This window comes from Cetorhinus maximus, chromosome 31 (assembly GCF_964194155.1).
Source record: "Cetorhinus maximus chromosome 31, sCetMax3.hap1.1, whole genome shotgun sequence".
Taxonomy (NCBI): domain Eukaryota; kingdom Metazoa; phylum Chordata; class Chondrichthyes; order Lamniformes; family Cetorhinidae; genus Cetorhinus; species Cetorhinus maximus.
Genome location: NC_135909.1, coordinates 17,156,678 through 17,177,963, shown reverse-complemented (window position 1 = coordinate 17,177,963; position 21,286 = coordinate 17,156,678). Strand labels below are relative to the sequence as shown.

Below are 21,286 nucleotides of genomic sequence, written 5' to 3'. Positions count from 1 at the left end.
AAAAAAATCATTCTAGGTATTTGGACTTCGCTGGTTTGGACAACAATTATTGCCCATCCCTAATTGCCCTTGAGAACGTGGTGGTGACCTGCCTTCTTGAACCTCTGCAGTCCATGTGGTGTAGGTACGTCCACAGTGCTGTCAGGAAGGGAGTTCAAGGACTTTTACCAGCGACATTAAAGGAACAGCGATATATTTCCAATTCATGGCTTGAAGGGGAATTTCCAGGTGGTGGTGTTCCCATCTATCTGCTGACCTTGCCGTTCTATATTGTAGTGGTCCAGGGTCTGGATGGTGCCGTCGAAGGAGCCTTGGTGAGTTCCTGCAGTACACCTTGAACATGGTACACACTGCTGCTACTGTGCGTCGGCGGTGGAGGGAATGAATGTTTTTGGATGCGGTCTCCATCATGCGAGCTGCTTTGCCTTGGATGGTGTAAAGCTTCTTGGGTGGTGTGGGAGCTGCACTCATCCAGGCAAGCGGGGAGCATTCAATCACACTCCTGACTTGTGCCCTGTAGATGGTGGAAAGGCTTTGGGGAGCCTGGACGTGAGTTACTCATCGCACAATCCCTAGCCTCTGACCTGCTATTGTAGCCATAATGTTTATATGGGTATTCCAGTTCAGGTTCTTGTCAATGGTAACTCCCAGGATGTTGATAGTGGGGGATTCAGCGATGGTAATGCCATTGAACATCAAGGTAATAGTTGGATTCTTACTTCTTGGAGATGATTATTGCCTGACACTTGTGAGGTGCAAATGTTACTTGAAACTTGTCACCTCCATTGTGACACTGATAACCATCCAATTCCAGGCCTTTTTTATGCAAAACCTACTCAAACAGGAAGAAGCAATGGACTAAAAATATCCAATAACTTGATTCGAACCCACGTGTGAAAAGCACAATGGTTTCATAATCCCTCATCTTAACATCCCCTCAGAGCCGATCCTAGCTTTAAGTCATGATCTCGTATCCTTTTTTCCAGCCATGAAGAGTTGGCAAGAAGGTTCTGAAAGTGCAGCCAGGTGTGCAATGTTGGAAATGTGGCTCCAGTAAAAATAAAATCTATCACGTCAAGTCAGGAACTGTTTGGAATGGAGCAGTGTGAAACATTTACCACGATTTATTTTTTATCTAATCATTGGTTTTCAAACATTCCATCAATGGGAAAAATATTGCTTAATGTGTATAAGAAATGAATACCTGGGCTGATACTAAATATATTTGCTAACCTTAAATATCTGTACTAAATCTCGCCTTAACATTCTCTCTGATAAGAGCATCTCCAGTTTGTATTTTTCAGTCCATCCACATACTGAATCCCTCACCACTGATCCCATTCCAGAAAATTTCCACTACATGCTCTCCAAGGATTGGTGTTCTTCCTAAAGGTTTTTCCAAGCCCTCACCAAGATCTTATATTCCACATTACAACGTGATACCCATCCAATTCTTTGAATCCTATCTATCCGCGTTATTTTTATAAACTTAGCTAATGATTCCTTATAGATGAAGACAAGCTTCCTTCAACAATAATCTCCTTAAAGATTTGGAAAAATGACCTTCCAATCTCCAATGAATAAATCCTAATGAAATTCTCCAGTCAGCCCATGAACAGCCCGCCCCCTTCATTCCACTTATTGTTGCTTTTATTTTCACTGATCCTACTTCTTCAGCACAAATGCTTCGCTCCTCTCCTTTAAATCCTCTTCAATAAGAGGGCACAAATCCTCCATCGACAATTTGCAATTGACTTCTTTAACATATAACTCGTGATAAAGAAAATATACGAGAAGGTCTGGCTGTGCTAAATGTTGATAAGTCAGTGGGAGATGGAATGCATCTGAAAATGCTGAGGGCTGTAATAGTGGAAACTGTGGAGGTATTGGACTGAATCTTCTGAATTTTATTTATTTTTTTTACAGCTACAAATCACTTTGTTACTCCAGGATGCAGAAGTGAATAAAAGTGAATCAGTGTTGAACAGATTCTGACATCCCACATCTCCATTTTATTTTACATGGAGCAACTTATCCTCAGTGTAAGTGTGTTGCTCTAAGAATGAGATCACCACGTCCTGGGAATATAGCAGCAATCCCGCCAAGGTCTGATCTGCAACCTTGAAACTCAGTGAAAGGTTGTCTCCCTCCCCTCCGAATCTCATTGCCACCTCAAGCCCAACATTCAGCTTGGGTGGGCAAACAAAACAACCTGATTCCCCACGTCCTCCAACGCAAACTGAACTCCAGAGGTGAGGTGAAAGTGACTGCCCTTGACATCAAGGCTGCATTTGACTATGTGGCATTATTGATCCCCAGCTAAACTGGAGACAATGGGAATCGGGGGCGGGGGGTGGGGAGCTCTCTGCTGGTTGGAGTCATACCCAGCACAAAGAAAGATGATTGTGGTTGTGGAGATCAATCATCCCAGTTCCACGACCTCACTGCAGGAGTTCCTCGGTATGGTGTCCTAGGCCCAACCATCTTCAGCTGCTTCACTATTGACCTTCCTTCCAGCAGAATTGGGAATGTTCGCTGATGATTGCTCAATGTTCGGCACGATTTTCAACACCTCCGATACTGAAGCAGCCCATGACCAAATCATCACCCACCCTCTGTCCAGAAGACTCGGGACTGCAAAGAACTCTAAGAAATCTCCTCTCAAATTTCTCGTCTCCAAGGTAAATAACCCCTACCGCTACAATGTATCGAGGTAATTTAAGTTCCCTCGCCGCGAAATATTCTCGTGAAACGTTACTGCTTCCTCTCCAATGCCTTCACATCTTTCCTAAAGTGTGATGCCCGGAACTGGGCGCAATACTCCAGCTGTGGCCGAAATACTCTTTTCCAAGTTCAAAACAACCGCTTTGCTCTTGTAATCTATGCTCCCATTCATAAAGCCAAGGGTATTATATGATTCATAAACTATTCTTTCAACCTGCACTGCCTCCATCAATGATTTATGCAGGTGTACATCATTTCCCGCTGTTCCGGCACCGTCGTTGGAATTGTAAACTTTATTTTGTCTTTTCTCCCCGTGTTCTTCCGACCAAAATGAATCACTTCACCCTTCTCTGCAAAAAAATTCAGCCGCCCTATTTTCCAATGTGAATATGTCCTTTTGAAGGAAATTGCTCTTTCACTCGAATTTCTATCGCTATTTTCACAACCACAGGACGTCCAAAACACTTCACAGGCAATGAGTGCTCTTGAAATGTCGTCATTGTTCAAATGGAGGAAATTGCTGACCGTTTGAACGTTTTGTTCTTCAATGTCAGAAATTCCCTTATCTGGAATAGGAAATTACCACATCATGTGTTGGGCTCTGTGGCGCAACGGATACCGTGTTGGGCTTCGAGCTGCTGTTGTACAAGAGATTTAAAGGTTGTGGGTTCGAATCCCACGAGAGTCGTTTCTTATATAAAAACAAATCAGCAACTGGTTTATCGGAGAAGGGAAACTGCCGTCACCAACCCCTCTCTGTACAGGTGAATCCAGTCACGCCCCACTTTCCAATCTGAACCACTTAACAGAAGAAAACTCGCCACCGAATAGTGAAACAGTTGGCAAAAGGAGTAGAGCCGCTTCGCCGCTACAAGGATACAGAATTGGCTGAGTGGCAGGAAACAGAGGTTGGTGGTAAATGGATGTGCTTCGGCCTGGCGGAAGGGTTGGGACCTTTGCTGTTCCTGATAAATATCAATGACCCAGACCTTTATGCCCACGACAAAATTTCAACTTTTGCGGAGGATACAAAGCTTGGAAGCATTGTGGAGAGTGTGGAGGATAGTGTAGAACTTCAAATGGACTTGGACCTGTTGGTGGAAATGGGGAGAGAGGTGGCAGATGAAGTTCAATGGAGAGAGGTTTGGTCGGAAGAACTTGGAAAGACAATATAAAATGAAGGGTACAACTCAAAGGGAGGTGGAGAAGCAGTGGGACTTGGATGTTTATGTTCGTAAATCATTGAAGGGACAGCTTGAGAGAGTGTTTCATCAACCATACAGTATCCTGGACTTTATTGATAAAGGGATAGAGTACAAGAGCAAGAGGCTATGTTGACTTTGTATAATTCACGAGTTCGGCCTCAACAAGAGAATTGCGTCCGGTTCTGGGCCCCACTCTTTAGGGAGGATGTGGAGGTGCTGGAGAGGGTGCAGAAAAGATTCACGTGAATGGTTCCAGGGATGGGGAGCTTCAGTTATGAAGATATATTGGAGAAGATAGGGCTGTTTTCCTTCGAGAAAAGAAGGTTTAGAGGAGATTTGATAGAGGTGTTGAAAATCATGAGAATTCTGGAAAGGGTAGATAGGGAGAATTTTTTTTTCATTCGTGGGAGCATCGAAATGATATGTGATTAGCAAAAGAAGCGAATTGTTTTCAGAAGTTTTTTTTATTTAATATTTTGAAGCGAGTGGCAAGGGTCTGGAATGCACTGCCCGAGAGTGTGATGGAGGCAGCATCAACTGAAGCATTCAAAAGGCAATTATAATGTTATCCGAAAAGGAAGAATGTGTAGGGTTACGGGGAGAAGGTGGGGGAATGGTTCAAGAGTTATTCATTCGGAGAGCCTATGAAGACATGATGGGCCAAATGGCCTCTTTCTGTGCCGTAACAATGCAGTGATTCTGTGATATTTCGCCAACGAGCATCAGTGACATGCAGCATAACACTATTTCCCATAACTGCTCCGTCATCTTTCCAAACTGTTTCTGACAGACAGCTCGAAACAAGAATGAGGTGAGTCTACAGCCCTGAACATCAAGACCAACACGGTTATCACAGCTGTAAGGAACATCTCCTGTTACAGCTTTAGATCAGACACTGGGAAGATTATCACAGGCTCTCTGTCAGACCGCATGATCCTTCAGACAGGTTTCAAATTGGACACATGGAATGAGCGGCTGTGTGAACATTAATAGCCCAGGGATAGATTTCTCTATTGCCAGACTAGATTCGTAGTTTCTTTCCAGGAGATTTGTCTTTTTCTTTCTGAATCCAAACTTGGTCTCTTATTCATTTCCGCTTGTCATTGTTTCATGAATGGCGGCCTCGTTTCTATCTCTCTGAGCCTTTAGCTCTGAAATTCCTTCTAGAAACGGCCCCAATTACCAACCACAACCCGCACTCCCCAGCCCGCTTAAGACCCTCTTAGAATCCAGCCCTTTGACCAAGTTTTTGTTCAGCTGCCCAAATTTGTGACTCAGTGTCGAATGTTGCTTGACTGAGCTCCTTCGAAGCGCTTTGGGAAGTTTTATTCAATTGCGGTGCTGTTGTTGAAATTGTTCAAATTTGGATAAATTAATATTCGGAAACAATTTTGTTAAAATTTTCCTCGAATTTTCTCCAATTGTTTCGCGTTTCGAAACTCCTGCCATGAGGTGGTCACATGATGACCAGTTTGATAGAGTAAATCAGGAGAAACTGTTCCCACTGACGGAAGGGCCGCTAACCAGAGGGCACAGTTTGACGCTGATTGGGAAAATAGCCAGGAGAGAGATGAGGAGAATATATTTTACACAGAGTGTTGTTGTGAAATGGAAGCTATCTGGACGGGTGGTGGAAGCAAATGCAATAATAACTTTCAAAATACATTTGGAGAAATATCTGAAAGGAAAAACAACACAGGAATATGGGGAGGGAGCTTGGATGTGGGAGTAATTATATCGCTCAACCAAAGACCCAGCACAGGCGGAATGACCTCTGTCTGTCCTGTATCCTTCTATGATTCATGGATAGAAATCAGTCCTACATCCTTTGGGGCATGAAGGGTGTGAGAAGCTGGCATAAGAATTGATCCCTTTGGCGCGGAATGGAAACGGTAAAATATTGTCTTCTTTCAGGGAATCGAAATTGAATTGAGGTATGACTATGTCTGTTTAAATGTGGTTTGTTACCAGTTCCAGATTATTGAATTTAAAGGGATGTGTTATCAGGCAAAGAGCTTACTATGATACTAAAACAGAAAATGCTGGAAACACTCAGCAGCAACTGTAGAGGGAGAATTAATTAATGTTTCAAGTTAACGATACTCGTTAGCAGAACTGAGGAAAGGTAGAAATGTAATAGGTTTTGAACAAGTGAAAGAGTCGGGTGCTGGGAAGAGGTTGAAGAAAAGCGCAGGTCTGTGATGGTGTGCGTGCCCGGAGAGATGAAATTACAAAAATAAGTTTCACGGGGCAAACGCCACAGGGAGTTTTAACTCTTTCAGAGTAAACCCCATTAGCTGCTGTGGTTGGATTTGAACCTGTGTCTTGCAGAATATTAGGCTAGGTTTCTGGAGCACTAATCCAGGAACATTACCACTATGCCAAACATCTCTCCATAGGCCAGGGAGTTGTATTGAAACAGTGAAATAAACAAACGATTGGCCCAGATGAGGTGTGAATGGCTTGATAGCAGCCGTCCAATTGCAATGAGATAGAATAGAGAATGAGGGAAAAGACGAAATAGCAAAAAACACATGAAACAAAATTGGGACAGTGTTTATAATCTAAAAGTATTGAACTCAGTGTGAGCCCTGAAACCTGTAAGATGCCGAGTTGAAAAATGACCGTGTTCTTCCTCGTGCTTACGTTAATCTTCATTGGAACGGTGCAGCAGACCAAGAAAGGTCAGAGTGGGAGCAAGGTGGCGAATTGAAATTACAAGTGGCAGGAAAGTCGGAGTCAGGCTTGCGGACTGAAATGAGGTGTTGTCAAAGCGGTCACTCAGTCTGTGGGGCCTCATCAAGTAGCGGAGGCCATACTGTGAACACCAAATATATTATACTAAATTGAAAGCAGGACAAGTGTATCATTGTTAAACTTGGAAAAAGTGTTTGGGGCCTTGAATGTTGAGAAGGGAAGAGGTAAAAGAGGAGTTTCAACTCATGCTCTTGCATGAGATTGTGCCCTAGTAAAGGGAAGGTGTACTGGGGGAGCACCAGCTGTCGTCGAGTGAATGGCCCCTTTGGAATGGTGATTGTGGAGGAGAAGGGAGGATGTTTTTGGTGGTCATATCATGCTGGCTGTGGTAAAAATATCGGAGGATAATGTGTCGAATATGGAAACTGGCGGGCTGGACGGTGAAAACAAGCGCCACTGAATCAGCTCCGCTCAATGTACACAGCACATAATAATCCGCAATTTCCGGTCAGCAGCAATTACCACCTCACACAAAGATTTTGCCTCCCCGATGTTCCAGCACATTTCTCCATGGATCTTCCCGCCCTGATGTCAGAGAAATGCGCAGCACCGCCGCTATCTAACTCCCCCATCTAAACCCAGCGGCAGAGTAAAGCAACGAAAGTACATGGCACCTTTTTACAGTATTAGCCTTATTCTGGTAGTTTAAATATCGAGTCATTGACTGTGCGGGAGCAAATACATGACTGACTGGGTGAGCTAGTGACTGAATGAATGGTTAGGTGGGTGACGTGTGTAGGTAGATAGCTGGCTGAGTGAATGAGTTTGGTGGGTGAGTGAGTAGGTGGGTCTGATGGTTTAAGTGCTTGACCGTGTCAACATACAGGTTGGGAGCCAGTCAGAAGATCCGCGGAGAGGTCAGGTGGTCGGATCGGGGCGACTGAGTATTCGGTTGCGCAGTAACCCAGGTGATAGGCCAGAATTTAAACTATTTAACCTTTCCTGGGCATCTAGCAAGCTAATTGTTTGGGATCTGTCCCAAGTTTCTGACTCTAGTTCAGAGTCGGAGGCATTCGAGGAGGATCCACGGCAGGAGGGGTAAATGTAAACTTCCCGGGAAGTTCTCACGTTGGTCCACATGGGAAAGACCTTTTGGCTGAGTTTGTTGACACCGGAACAGCAGAGAGCACGCGCTCCACACGTGGAGTTTCAGTGTCTGTGACGTCAAAGCCAGTGACGTTCCAGGTCACTTTCAGCAGCGGAGATGGTGCAGATCAAACTCAGCCCGAAATTAACACTGTTTTGCTGTGTTCCGCTCGCTGGCCCACTCCCGAGCCGGAATTCACTCTATAAATGTTTATAAATATTTCTATAAGTGCATGTTGGTCCCGCAGATGGTGAGACTGGAGAATTAATAATGGAAAACAAGGAACTGGCTGAACTGTTGAACGGGTATTTTGTTTCTGCCTTCACTGTAGAAGAAGGACATATAGAGTGTACAGAGCGATTTAGATTGGTTGGGTGAGTAGTCAATAATTGGCAGATGCAGAATAACTTGGTAAAATGTGAACTTGTCCACTTTGGCAGGAAGAATTTAAAAGCAGTGCATCATGTGAATGGAGAAATGCTGCAGAACTCTACAGTGCAGAGGGTTCTGGGGGTCCTCGTTCATGAGCCTCAAGAAGTTGGTATAGAGATGCAGCAAGTGATTAAGAAGGCGAATGGAACGTTGGCTTTTATTACAGAAGGAATCGAATATAAAATTATGGAAGTTTCCCCACAGTCATACACAATTGGTGAGACAGCATCTGGTGGACTGTGGACAGTCTTAGTCTCCTTTGTTAAGAAAGGATATAATTGCATTACAGCAGGTCAGGGAAGATTCAGTCGACTGGTTCCTGGAATGCAAGGGTTTTCTTTAGAGAAAAGGTTGAGGAGGTTGGGCCTATACCCATTGGAGTTTTGAAGAATGGGAGGTGATCTTACTGAAAGATATATAATCCTGAGGGGACTTGACAGGGTGGCTGCTGAGACTATGTTTCCTTTTGTGGGGGACTCTACAATCAGGTGACTCAGTTTAAAAATATCGGCCTCTCCCATTTCAGACTGACAGAAGGTCATTTGTTTTCTCTCTCTCTCAGTGGGACATTAATCTGTGGACTTTTCTTCCCCAGAGAGCAGTGGAGGCTGGGTCATTGAAAATGTTCAAGGTTGAGTTGGAGATATTTTTGAGAAAGGAATGAGTAAAGAATTATGGGAGGCAGACAGGAAAGTGGAGTTAAGGCCACATTCAGATCAGCCATGCTGGAACAGCTTCGAGAGGCTGAATGGCCTCTTGCTGCTCCTGATTTTCGTGTTCTTGTTCTTGTGTGCCTCTCTCGGCACTGCTGTCCCTGCCCTGCTCACCGTCTCGCTTGCCGGACTGCTCGGGGCCTCAGTAATATCCCGCTCCTCCGCCTGCTTCCTACCCCTCACCGCCTCACTTGCTGTTCTGCTTGTCACCATCTCCTCAGTTCTTGTGGTGAGATGGGCGGCGACAGGGGTCAGGAGGGAGGTGCCGATAGGGAGGTGAGGGGCTTGGTAGTCGGGTAGCGAGCGGTGCGGCAGAAGGGTTGGCGTGTAGCGCAGCGAGCCAGGCGGGGAGGGTCTGGCGTCTGTGCACCTGGCATTCGGGAGCAGGGGAGTGAGTGAGAGGCGGCAAGTGGGCGACCGTCAACGGCTGAACAACGAGGACGTCAGCGGTGGGAGGAAGGGCGCACGCACCGGCAGACTGAGTGGGTACCGAGTTCCTGTTCCAGCTCGGTGTAAGGAGTTACAGTGTAAAACTGATCACAATTCTAGCATTGCTGAGTTCTGATGAAATGTCATCGACCTGAAACGTGAACACCCTTTCACTGTCCACGCTGCTGCCTGCCATGAGGTGTAATTCTTAATTGTTTTCTGGTGTTACGACAGAAACCCAAAAGGAGGGTTGACGCACTCTGGAGGACAATGAATACACAAAGCGGTTATCTCGCTTACCTGTGGAAGGCTCGTTGTTCTAGAGGTATGATCCTCGCTTCGGGGATTTTCGTTAAATGATCGTGCGAGAGGTCCCGGGTTCAAATCCCGGGCAAGCCCTCGTGTGTTACCACTTGTAATACACATTTCTTTAGGAGCGAAAAGGCGGGTTTTACTTAAACCCGGGCGAGTTTTTAGAACCTGAGAAGTCATTATAACCAAATTATCACTGCAAAACAGGTGGAGTAAATGCAGAAACGGTTGCTCATGTAATCGGACGGTTAATTTATCCTAATAAGAGAATGAGTTCATTTATCCCAAGAAGAGAATGAGTGTAACTGAAACTTGAGTTTTCTTGCCGGCTCCATGGATACTGCCTGGGCCTAGACACTGCCTGGTGTATTTCTTCAATGTTCTCTTTTACCTAGAGCGCTCTGAAAGAATGGCTGATATCTTTTGGGTGCCAATGAATGTCTATATTGGCTGAGTTATATACATACAGTTACATTATTGGTCTCGCCGTGTGATTCTCGCTATGGGACGTTTTATAAGTGAAAATGTGAGCGGTCTCTGTTTCAAATCTCAGGCGAGCTCTCACGTGTTGTTATTTGTCGTGTAAGTCGCCCAGTGCATTGTCGAAAACTCATTGCGGTCTAGGTGGAGCGGTTTACTTATATCAGGGGTAAGTTTGAGAACTGGACCCACCATTGCAGAGAACTCATCAATGAAACACACATGAAGGAAATGAAGGCAATTTGAAAAAAAAAAACAATTGCTCGCTTAATCGCACTGTAATGTTTCCCGAACAGACTAATTAGACAACCCCATTTTCTGGATGAATGCATTCGGCTGTTGTATTCTCTGAGAGAATTGTCGTCTTCTCTGAGACGGCCAGGTCTGGTAGCCCCATAGTGTGAATTTGATTTGATCATATTTTGTTTGTGTTCTAGGAGTTGTACTGAGCAGAAAGTGAGCCGTTTCACCTCGATCGATATTTTAGTGTAAAGGTAATAAACAATTTCAGGAGAAGGTATTTGATAGGCTGTGTGTGCTTAAAGTTGTTTAGGACCAGACGAGGTGCATCCAGAATACTGAGGGAGGAGAGCAGGAATTGCAGGGACACAGGACACAATTTTCCAATATTCCTTAGACTCGCGGTGGTGACAGCGGAGTGGAGAATTGCTATTGTAACATCCTTGTTCAAACAAACGTGTAAGGATAAGCCCAGAAACTACAGGGCAGTCAGTTTAACCTGGGTGGTGAGCTACCTTTCAGAAAGTAAAATTCCCGACAACATGAAAATTACCTCGGGAAAATGCGCATTAATAAGTAAAACCAGGATGGATTATGTTATGGTCCCAGCAGAGATTACCCTGGGACAATCCTAAACCCAGAGTGGAACCCAGCTTGATAGATTCTAACTTTTATTTGTTTGTTTAAACACGTGGAAAGTTGCTACTGAACAGAGTTATAGGAGTCAGCTGATCAACTTTTAGCGTAAAATAAATAAAACAGTTATTCATCGAGAAAAGATGAATCATGTTACAATACTCTTTCACCCTCAATTATAACTTTACAGGTGGAGACAAATTTGTAAGGATAACGCAAGTTGTATAATCTATTTTATTCTTTAAATTACACAGTAATTACACAATCCATGTATCAATAGGCACCCTGTGGTAAGGCACACAAGACCCTGAAACGAAGTGACAGATACCACCTTAACCAAATGCTATGGATCTCTCCTCAACTCCCCACAGAAGCTTGTCAAGCTGTGAGTCAACCAGTTTCACTGCACTCCGCCTTTCACACGAGGATTGAAGCCATTCCCTCTGCCCCTCACTCTTAAATTCATTAACAGGACCTGTTTCAGGTTCCCATCCTTACTTTGACCAGAACGTCTGTTTTGGACTTACCCCTCATCCACTCCCCTGGATTTTGGGATTTTTCTTTCGCTTGGGACTAACAACCTGCTCCCTTTTCCAGTCTCTCTTGGCAGCAACTTTCAAAAGCCAACCGAGGTCCGCAGCTTCCAAATCAAAACTGCAGTATCTCTCCTCTGTGTGTGTCTGTGGAAGGGACCTGCCTCTTTGCCTCCCTCTTGCTAGGCAACAGCCCAATTCTTCTACTGATGTGTTTGCTTAACTTCTTAAGTCGTAAACCTGATTAGAAATGCATGCACCTTTTTAAAACGAAACTAAAACTCCATTTGACCTTTCTTAACACACATACAGAAATACAAAGATAAAAACAAAAAGCTAAAAGCTACTGCGGATGCTGGAAATCCAAAACAAAACAAAAACAGAATTACCTGGAAAAACTCAGCAAGTCTGGCAGCATCGGCAGAGAAGAAATCAGTCAACGTTTCGAGCCTCCATGGCCCTTCGGCAGAACTGCAGCATAGTTTCAACAAGGGAGAAATATAAATATAAATATAAATTTATATTTCTCCCTTGTTGAAACTATGCTGCAGTTCTGCCGAAGGGCCATGGAGGCTCGAAACGTTGACTGATTTCTTCTCCGCCGATGCTGCCAGACTTGCTGAGTTTTTCCAGGTAATTCTGTTTTTGTTTTGTTTTACAGAAATACAAATCAAACTTAAACTTTAAAGCTAAAACTCATTCCTAACAATTGAAAATACCAATATAACTTCCTTAAACCTCTCTACTTCCTAACAATTTGGTAAGAACAAATCGTGTTATTTAACTTCAGTTCGTTTTTTTTTGATGCGACAGCAAAGGATTTTGATGAGGGTGAAGCCCTTGACGTGATTTAAATGGACTTGAAAAAGGCATTTGATAAAGTGCTGGACAAAAGACTTCTGAGGAAAGTTAGAGCTCATTGAAAAGAAGGGACAATAGCAGCACAGATACGAAATGAGCTGAGTGACAGGAACCAAAGATTTGTGGTGAACTGTTGCATTTTGGACTGGAGAAAGTTATCTTGTGGAGCTCCCCAGGTCTCTCAGGGACTTGTGCGATATCGGGAACTGGCGGAAAAATAGATTTCAGGCCCAAGGTCAACCATGATACCATCGAATGGCAGGGTAGGCGCGATGGGCCGTGTGGTCTACTGCTGTTCCTATTTCTTGCGCCCAGTGTCAGGGCCCCTGCCCTTCCTGTAATTCATCAGCCAGATCTTGTTGCAAGCTCACAATTCCAACATTTTCCGGTGATACAAAAGTTAGAAGCACTGTGAACTGTGAGGAGGATAGTCTAGAATTCCAAAGGGATCTAGAAATGTTGATGGAATGGGCGGAAAAATACCAGTTGAAATTTATTGCAGAGTAGCATGGTGTCATTCGTTTTTGTAGGTAGAGCAGGGAAAGGCAACACAAAATGAAGGTTTACAATTCTAATAGGATTGCGGGAACAGAGGGATGTGGGTGTATATGTGCATAAATCATTTATCGTCACAGGACAGGTTGAAAGAATGACCAGTAAAACAGACAACGTCATGGGCTTCATCAATATAGCATGTAGTACAAAAACAATAAAGTTATGTGAAGCCTGTAGAAAACACTGCTTCGGCCTCGACTGGAGTATTGTATCTAATCCTGTGCTCCACAATTTAGCAAGGATGTGAAAGCATTAGTGAGATTGCAGAAAAAAATCACGAGACAGATTCCAGGAATGAGGAACTTAATTCACATTGAATGATTGAAGTTGGGAATGTGTTTCTTGAAGAGATGGAGTTTGAGAGGAGATTTGATAGAGGTATTCAAAATCACGAGATGTGTGGAATGGGTAAATATGGTTTAATCGTTCCATTGATGGAATGATCCAGAACAAGAGGACACAGATTTAAATTAATTTACAAAAAAAGCAATTACCACATAACAATTTTTTTTCCCCTTGTAGCATGTGTTTAGGATGTTGAATGCAGTGTCTGAGAGTGTACTGGAGGCAGGGACAATTGAGGTTTTCAAAAGGGTATTGATCTTGATCTGAAAAGAAAAATTAGCAGTGTTACAGGGAAAAGGGTGTGGAGTGGCAGCAGGTGCGCTGCTCGTTCAGAGGGCCAGCCGATTCCAGACGGGCCGAATGTTCTCATTATGTTCTGTGATTCAATTACCCCATAAAGAATCAGGGAAGTTAGTCACGACTATGATCAATTGGTGAACAGCAAGTGTCTGAGTGAGGTTTACAGGGCAGTAAGTGTTGGAATTTCCTGGGACAGGATGTGACTAAGTGGCAGTTTCCTGGAACAAAACATTCGGCGAAATAGAACCATAGAAAAGTTGCAGCACAGAAGGAGGTCATTAGGCCCATCTTGTCCATGCCAGCCCGAGGACACTCAGGTGCCCTTTCTAATCCCAGCTTCCTATGGCAATTCGCCATCAATTAATGGAATTATTTAACAGCACAAAATGCAACATCCATCTGAACCTAACCGATGTAGTTACTTAGTTTAACAGACAAGTTCACTCAAAAACCTTCAATCTTCTGTCAATAGTATAAGACAGGCACTAGAATCACTTGACAGAGAATTTGGGAGACATGGATTTGTTGGTTGATCTATGCAAGTTGCTGATGTTGAGATTGATTCATGTTAATTTCACATAGAAATCAGTTTCAACTCAATGAAATCAAAGCACGTCCCCACTCATTCGGTGAGAGTGCTGTTTTCTTTGCAAACATTGCAGAGTTATTTATTGAAATGCTTTATCTTGCTGTTTTGAAACTTTGTTCTCTGTCATCTTTCTATTTTTAGTTCCTAACAAATCAACAACAGCTATTCACCCTGATAAGTTACTTCTACACAGGATGTCTCGGTTAGTGGCATTCACAAGTTTATAGAGCCAAATTTAAATCCAGGGCTTGAGTACCAAAGTCATTGTCAACACTCTCAGCAGTGGCTCAAGAAGGCAGCTCACCACCGCCTTCTCAGGGCAAATCTGAACTCTTTCCAATGTAAGTATATTCCCCCTTAAAGAAAGAGACCTAAACAGGAATCAATACTCTAAGTTTTGTACCATCAACGCCCTCTTCAGTTATCACAAGAATGTCCGAGTTTAAACTCCATTCCCCTTTCAATAAAGGCCAACACCACATTAGCCTTCCTAACTGCCTGCTGTACCTGCAACGTAGCTTTGTTTTGTGATACATGTACAAGGACACCCAAGTCTCACTGCAGCACAGCATTCTGCCATCTCTCTCCATTTAAAGAATATTGTTTTTTTTTAATCTATCCCACCAAAGTGGTGATCCTCACATATTCCCACATTATTGTATCTACCAAACTTCTGTCCACCATCTCAACCTATCTTTATTCATTTACAAAGACTTTACACTCTGCTCACATTTTGCTTGCCTACTTAAAGGGCTTTCGTACTTTGAATTGTAAACTTGTGTAAGGGGAGACGGAAAGACAGTATTTGCCATTCTTTTAACAATTACCTTAGATCTGTAATGCCAAGATAAATCCAGTTTTATGATTAAAAATATGAATGATTCAGAGACCAGAACTGAATTCAGAAAACGAAAAAATGATGTTAAGCCACTGACCCAGAAGTCCAGTCTGGCCAGTGAGGAATCTACCCCTGAACCACTGACGTTAACAAATCCGCTCGCTCCATGTGTCCAGATGGAAACCTGTCTGAAGGAACATACAGCCTGACAATGTGCAACAAACGGTTGGAAATTTCAGCAATTTCCTACATAAAAATGACCAATACACTTGAGAAGTTCTCCAGTGGTTGTCACGCGTCGTTGTGAAATTTTGTGGTTGTCAAAACAGCTGAAGAAAAGCAAACCTTTGTTTTCTTTTAGAGAAAACCTATCCAACGCAGGATGTTCCCTCCTTCTCGCTCTTCCACATTCCCTGCACACATTGGAGTCTGATCTCGCAGGCTTAATAGACGCAATCTCGGCTGTCTGTCAAAGGGCTAATCAGAACCTGTTTCTTTATCCAGGTAAACACCTACACAGAAATAACAACAACAACAAAAATATTGTAGGGGCTGATTTATTTATTTATGGGTGTGGGCGTCGCTGGCTAGGCCAGAGTTTATTGCCCATCCATAATTGCCCCCCAGAAACTGGCGGTGAGCTGCCATCTTGAACCGCTGCAGCCCCTGTGGTGTAAGTCCACCCACTGTGCTGTTAGAGAGGGCTTTCCAGGATTTTGAACCAGAGACAGTGAAGGAATGGCGATCTATTTCCAAGTCAGGATAATGTGCCGCTTGGAGGGGAACTTCCACGTGTTGGTGTTCCCATGTGTCTGCTGCCTTTGCACTTCCAGATGATAGCAGTCGGGGGTTTGCCTGCCGATTAGGCAGACAATCCAAATGCTAAGAATTTATTACGAGAAAATCTTTTCCATACGTTACCTTTGGTTCCTTTTCGAATGAATTAAAATCTGCCCTGGTTGGTCACTGACCCTTGAGGCAGTGGGAACAGTTCATCTTTATTAACTTTCTCTAAACCCTCTTGACAGTTCTGTCTGTGGAGTGATTAAAAATACCGAAAGCCAGACGTGGGATTTGAACAATGAGGGACTGTAGATCAATGATAAGGGAAGTGATACTTTGATAATCAGATTAGGAAATAGTTTGAAAATTATGAAATCCGTCCAAACCTGTGCATTGCTGGTTCAGGAGCACAATGCGTCACTAGGGCGTGGGAAACTCGGATTAGATTCCCGAAGTTGCCGATTCTGTAACAGCGTCACAGTCCCTAAATTATTTTCTTTTCTTCAGGTTACTTTCAGTTTGCTTTCTGTTTTAGTGCAGTGATCTTGTACTTAGGGAAATAAATTGATTTCAGCATGATGGGCGGATTGGTGATTCAGGGGTAGAATTCTTATTTTTCATCAAAGAAACCTGGGTTCGATTACAGTGAATGCATAACTCAATGTCTTCAATAATGGTTCAAGGATCAAATTTCCGGGACAGATAAATACCCATTTTCTCGCTTATCCATCATATATTTGATGAATACAAGTCTATAAAACTGAGATTTAAAATTAAAGTGCTGTTTCCCGATGGGATCTCTGAAATTCCCCTTTGCTGAGAGAGATGTTTCCTAATTTCACACCAGAAACGACTTGTTTTTTGACTGAGCCCCAAAGCCCCCAGACCCCTCCCCCTCCCCCAATTCCAAAATTCCCGCCATCGCTGAAGTTTCTCTCTCTGACACTATCGCCTTAACATGTCGCAAACCGCGATCAAATTGTTCATTAATTCGGGAAGAACGGCTTCCTTTGTTCGTGGTTTATATGAAGGGGCTGTTCTGTGGTTTATTTTCTGGAATTTAGCAGCGGTTGAGGGGAGGCCACGAGGCAGAGAGTGAGAGAGATTCAAAACACTACAGGAGAATGATGAGGAGAGGGTGCGGACAATAGGAACTGAGTTCCCGATCTCCCAATCCTTATTTTCCAACGAAGGACACAGAGTCGAACTCAGACCCTGAGGCCATGGATCTGGGATTCAGCGGATCATCCAAAAATCGAACTGAAAAATATACAGCCACGATATTTATTTACATGGCACTAACATCAGTTCCAGTATTACATTACTTGACTGCGTGGCCTAATGGATAAGGCGTCTGACTTCGATGGTACTTGGTGAGGTCATCAGAAGATTGCAGGTTCGAGTCCTGCCGTGGTCGTTTTATGTAGAAATCTGTTTAACTTCCTGAAAACCGCGGTCTCACTCGTCAGCTGAAGGTTCTGCGTTTCCTTCCTAACATGGCAGGGCTCTTTCTCAAAATGTCTGCTCTTGTTAATTTGTGCATTCATTTCTAACTGATTTTGTTTAACTGATCACGTTCGTTAAATTATTGATGTGTCCAACTGGAACAAAAGCTGTGCATCAATCGGTTTAATAAAATGCTTTGGGAGAATTCCAATCTTCTCATGAAGCGGCTCGATCATTAGCTGAATCTGCTGTCACTGGACTAACAATACAGAGGTGCCAGACTAATCTCTGCGGGCACGGGTTTAAATCCCAACAGAGCAGATTTAAATTAAAATATTTCGTAAATTTGGAATTAAAATCTCGGCTCAGTAATGGCGGCTATGAAACTATCATCGATTGTAGCAAAAACCCAACCGGTTCACGAATGCCCTTTACGGAAAGAAATCATCCGCCCTTCCCTTACCTGTCCTACATGTGACTCCAGACCCACAGTAATTTGCTTCACTCGTAACTTCAAGGATAATGTGAGATGATCAACAAATGCTGGGCTTGCAAAAGACGCCCATAGACTATGAAAAAATAAACAAGTGGGAAACAGACACGACATGACTTTCAGGATGTCTACTTTTCCCTTGAAGAATGAAGACTGGAGGCTGGTCTCATACAGGTTTTTAAAATTATGAAAGATTCTGGGAGGCTGAATTTAGGGAAAATGGAGCAGAGAAGAGTAGATAAGTATGTGTCTCGCTCTCACAAACAAGACATAGGCTGACGGGTCGCATACAACGTTATACTAATTAACTGCGCATCGGCAACTCATAAGAGCGGTAGATAAATTCCATCCGCAATGTCTCCGCGGCACCCTCCAGATTCCGTGGGAGCACTGCCGAACAAACTGTAGTGTCGTTCTTGAAGGCAGCTCCACCAGCATTCAGGCCAAACTCCTGAAAAATTAAGATAAAAACAAAATACTGCGGATGCTGGAAATCTAGAACAAAAACAAAAATACCTGGAATATCTCAGCAGGTCTGACAGCATCTGCGGAGAGGAATACAGTTAACGTTTCGAGTCCGTATGACTGTTCAACTGATGAAAAGTCATTCGTACTGGAAACGTTAACTGTATTCAGACCTGCTGAGTTTTTTCAGGTACTTTTGTTTTTGTTTCTGAAAAATTAACTTGGATGGACTGCGCACTGTGTCCGGATAATCGAAAAGCGTCGCATCCGCCAAGTCCTGTTTCCTCAACTCTCAAATGGACAACATGCCAGGGGAGGACAAAAAAATGCTCCAAAGACACTCTGAAACGTTAATTCAAACGCTGCAGCATTTATATTAATGACTGCGAGGAACTTGCTTCTCACCATTCAAAATGACCAAAACCTGCCCCCCAAGCTGCAGCGCGCTGTGAGTCCCCAGGTCTTCATGATGAGGCAGAACGGCGGCTAAGAAGAAGTAACAGGAAGCAAATCTTGCACCCTGGATCTCACTACCTCGTGGGACATCCTGTCCCCGTGTGTCCAAAGGTCTGTAGGCCGAGAATTGACCTGTTCACTCTCATGAAGACCCATGGCAGAAACTCACGGTCCTGAGTGGATGTCATCATCGTATCGAGGGACAGACGATAACCACTGCTTGTTACATAATACATATAAGAAGAGGTCATCTCCATCCATAGTATTTCTACAACTGTCCCTTCCCGAATAATATGAACAAGTCTCCTCTGTTGTCTCTGATCTGTCAACTTCACTGTATCAGAATGTGCTGCCATCTACTGGCCGCAACAGAGCGGTAGAAATTCACATTGTCAGTGTCGCGGAAACAGGTCAATGCGAGGAATTTGTGATGTGATGTGATGGGGCAGACATAGAAATGCAAATATGAAATACAATTTAGGAAACACGATTAATTAATTTATTCCCATTGAATCGGCAGCAGTTACAGGCCAACTATCGCATGGAACAACTGAGACGATTAGATAAACTGCATTTAAGGGAAGTCTAGATAAGTAAAGGAGGGAGAATGAATTTCAGGGATAAACAGAGAATGTTACATGAAGTATTCTAGGTGGAGGATCTTGTCGGGCAGTTTACCTGTTAGAACAAATGGCCCAGTTTCAGTGAGGTATATTCTGGGTTGAATGAATCCAGATTTGCAAAGTGTCTCAGGGACTGACAGACACGTAATGAGTCCCACACTCAAACTGTGAACAAAAGACAGAGAGATCCAGAATGAATCATTAACTCAGGCCTGGCATCAGTGACTGACTGATACACGTTGAATCGCACACTCTCACAGTATTCAATGGACAGAATGATACAGAATGATTCATACACACAGGCACATCATCAGAAACTGACAGATCCACGATTAATCCCGAAAACAAATCCTGTCCCATGGACAAGGTGATAAAGAATGAATCTACAGAGACCGACAGATGAACAATGAATTCCACACTCAAACCCTGTTCCAGAGACAAAGTGGTCCTGAATGAACCTCACACACATGCACATAGAATAGCTACAACAGAGAAGGGGACTATTCGGCCCTCTGTCTCTCCTGAGATGCTTCAGCAGAAACTCAGCTATCCCAGTCCCCAGCCCTGCCTCCATAGCCATGTAAACTTTTATCTTCAGGTGGCTGTCCAGTTCCACTATGAAAGCCCCGATTTTATTTTGCCTCTACCACATATCTCAGACAGTGCATTCCAGATCCTCACCACTCACCAGGGAAGATGAATCCTCATGTCCACATTGGTTCGTTTAAAACCGGTGCTTTGCACCAATAGAAACTGTTTCTCACTGTCTAATCTGTCTCAATCTGTCGCTGCCTCGTCGTCCTGTATTCTCGATCGTCAAGCATTGTTTCTCAGTCTGACCCCATCCCTGCAACTTCGGAAAATCTCTTGGCCAACCCCTGCTCTTTGTTCGTATGTTCCATCAAATTACTCGATTAATCGGGATGAAGAACTTCCTTAAAGAAGCAGTCATTGGTTTAAATGAAGGGACCGAGCTGTGATTTAATTTCTGGAACCAAGTAGGTCCTGGAGGGAGCTCAAGGGCCAACGAGAGTTATAGAGAGCAGAAACATTCAGGGGAATGGTGAGAAGAGAGAGAGCGAGCAATTGGGGCTGAGTTTCCGATCTCCATTTCTAAAAGACAAGAGGGCCTAACATAAAATTTGAGCTAAACCGATCGAGGGTGATATCAGGAAGGTTTCTTCACACAAAGGGCCGCGCAAATCTGCAACCCCTCTCCTGCTTTTGAACCTGGGGGTCAATTCGAACATTTAGGAACTGCATCTGTTAGTTTTTGTTTGTTTGTTTGTACAGTAAGTATTTTAAGGATTATAAAAACACGATAGATGGATGAAGTTCAAATACAGAACAGTCCTGAGCTGAACAGGATTGAGTGGAGAACAGTCTCCGTCCGTTCCTATATTCACATCTTCCTAATCCTGCACCAAACAAATCATCACCCATTCTATTTTTTCTTAACAGTCAAAGTTAATTTCTCCTCCCATCTTCATAACGAAAAACGAATTCTGGAGGGAACTGAAACTAGGTGCATTCCTTTGTTGAGAACATTTTCCTCTCACGATTAACGATTTCAGATTGAATACTAGAACCCCATCCACCGGTCAGTTACCAGTAACTGCTACTGACCCACAGAGAATCCTGTCACCCCTGCATTCTCTATATTTCCCCAGCTGTAAATTCTTCCATCAGCTTTGGGGAATATTTATCCTGAAAAATCAGTCAGATGATGATTTTGTTAAAAATAACCACATCCAATCAACCGGGCTTTTCCCTCTCTGTTATCCTCTTTCTCGGTGGCTGCACATCTTACTAATTGGACACAGGAGTTGATCTTTCATCAGTCCAGTGGCGGACAGACCAGCCGAATATTAGAGCAATTTCTGATATGGTTTAATTTCAAATGCAGTTCATTTATCATTTTGCGAATATATCAAGAGATTCAAACTAGTTCTGTTAAAGCAGAATGACAGTGAGTTTAGTAAGA

General features: G+C 43.5%; 1 long non-coding RNA gene and 1 other non-coding gene across 2 annotated transcripts in view; one reads left to right on the top strand and one right to left on the bottom strand.

The window, feature by feature from the left end:
* The window catches only part of LOC144670309 (uncharacterized), a 621,539-nt gene that overhangs the window by 560,673 nt on the left and 39,580 nt on the right, over positions 1 to 21,286 (bottom strand). The window lies entirely within an intron of this gene.
* Positions 17,147 to 17,236, top strand: trnar-ucg (transfer RNA arginine (anticodon UCG)). The gene is given in 2 exon segments: positions 17,147 to 17,183; positions 17,201 to 17,236. It is a non-coding gene; the product is annotated as a tRNA-Arg (tRNA).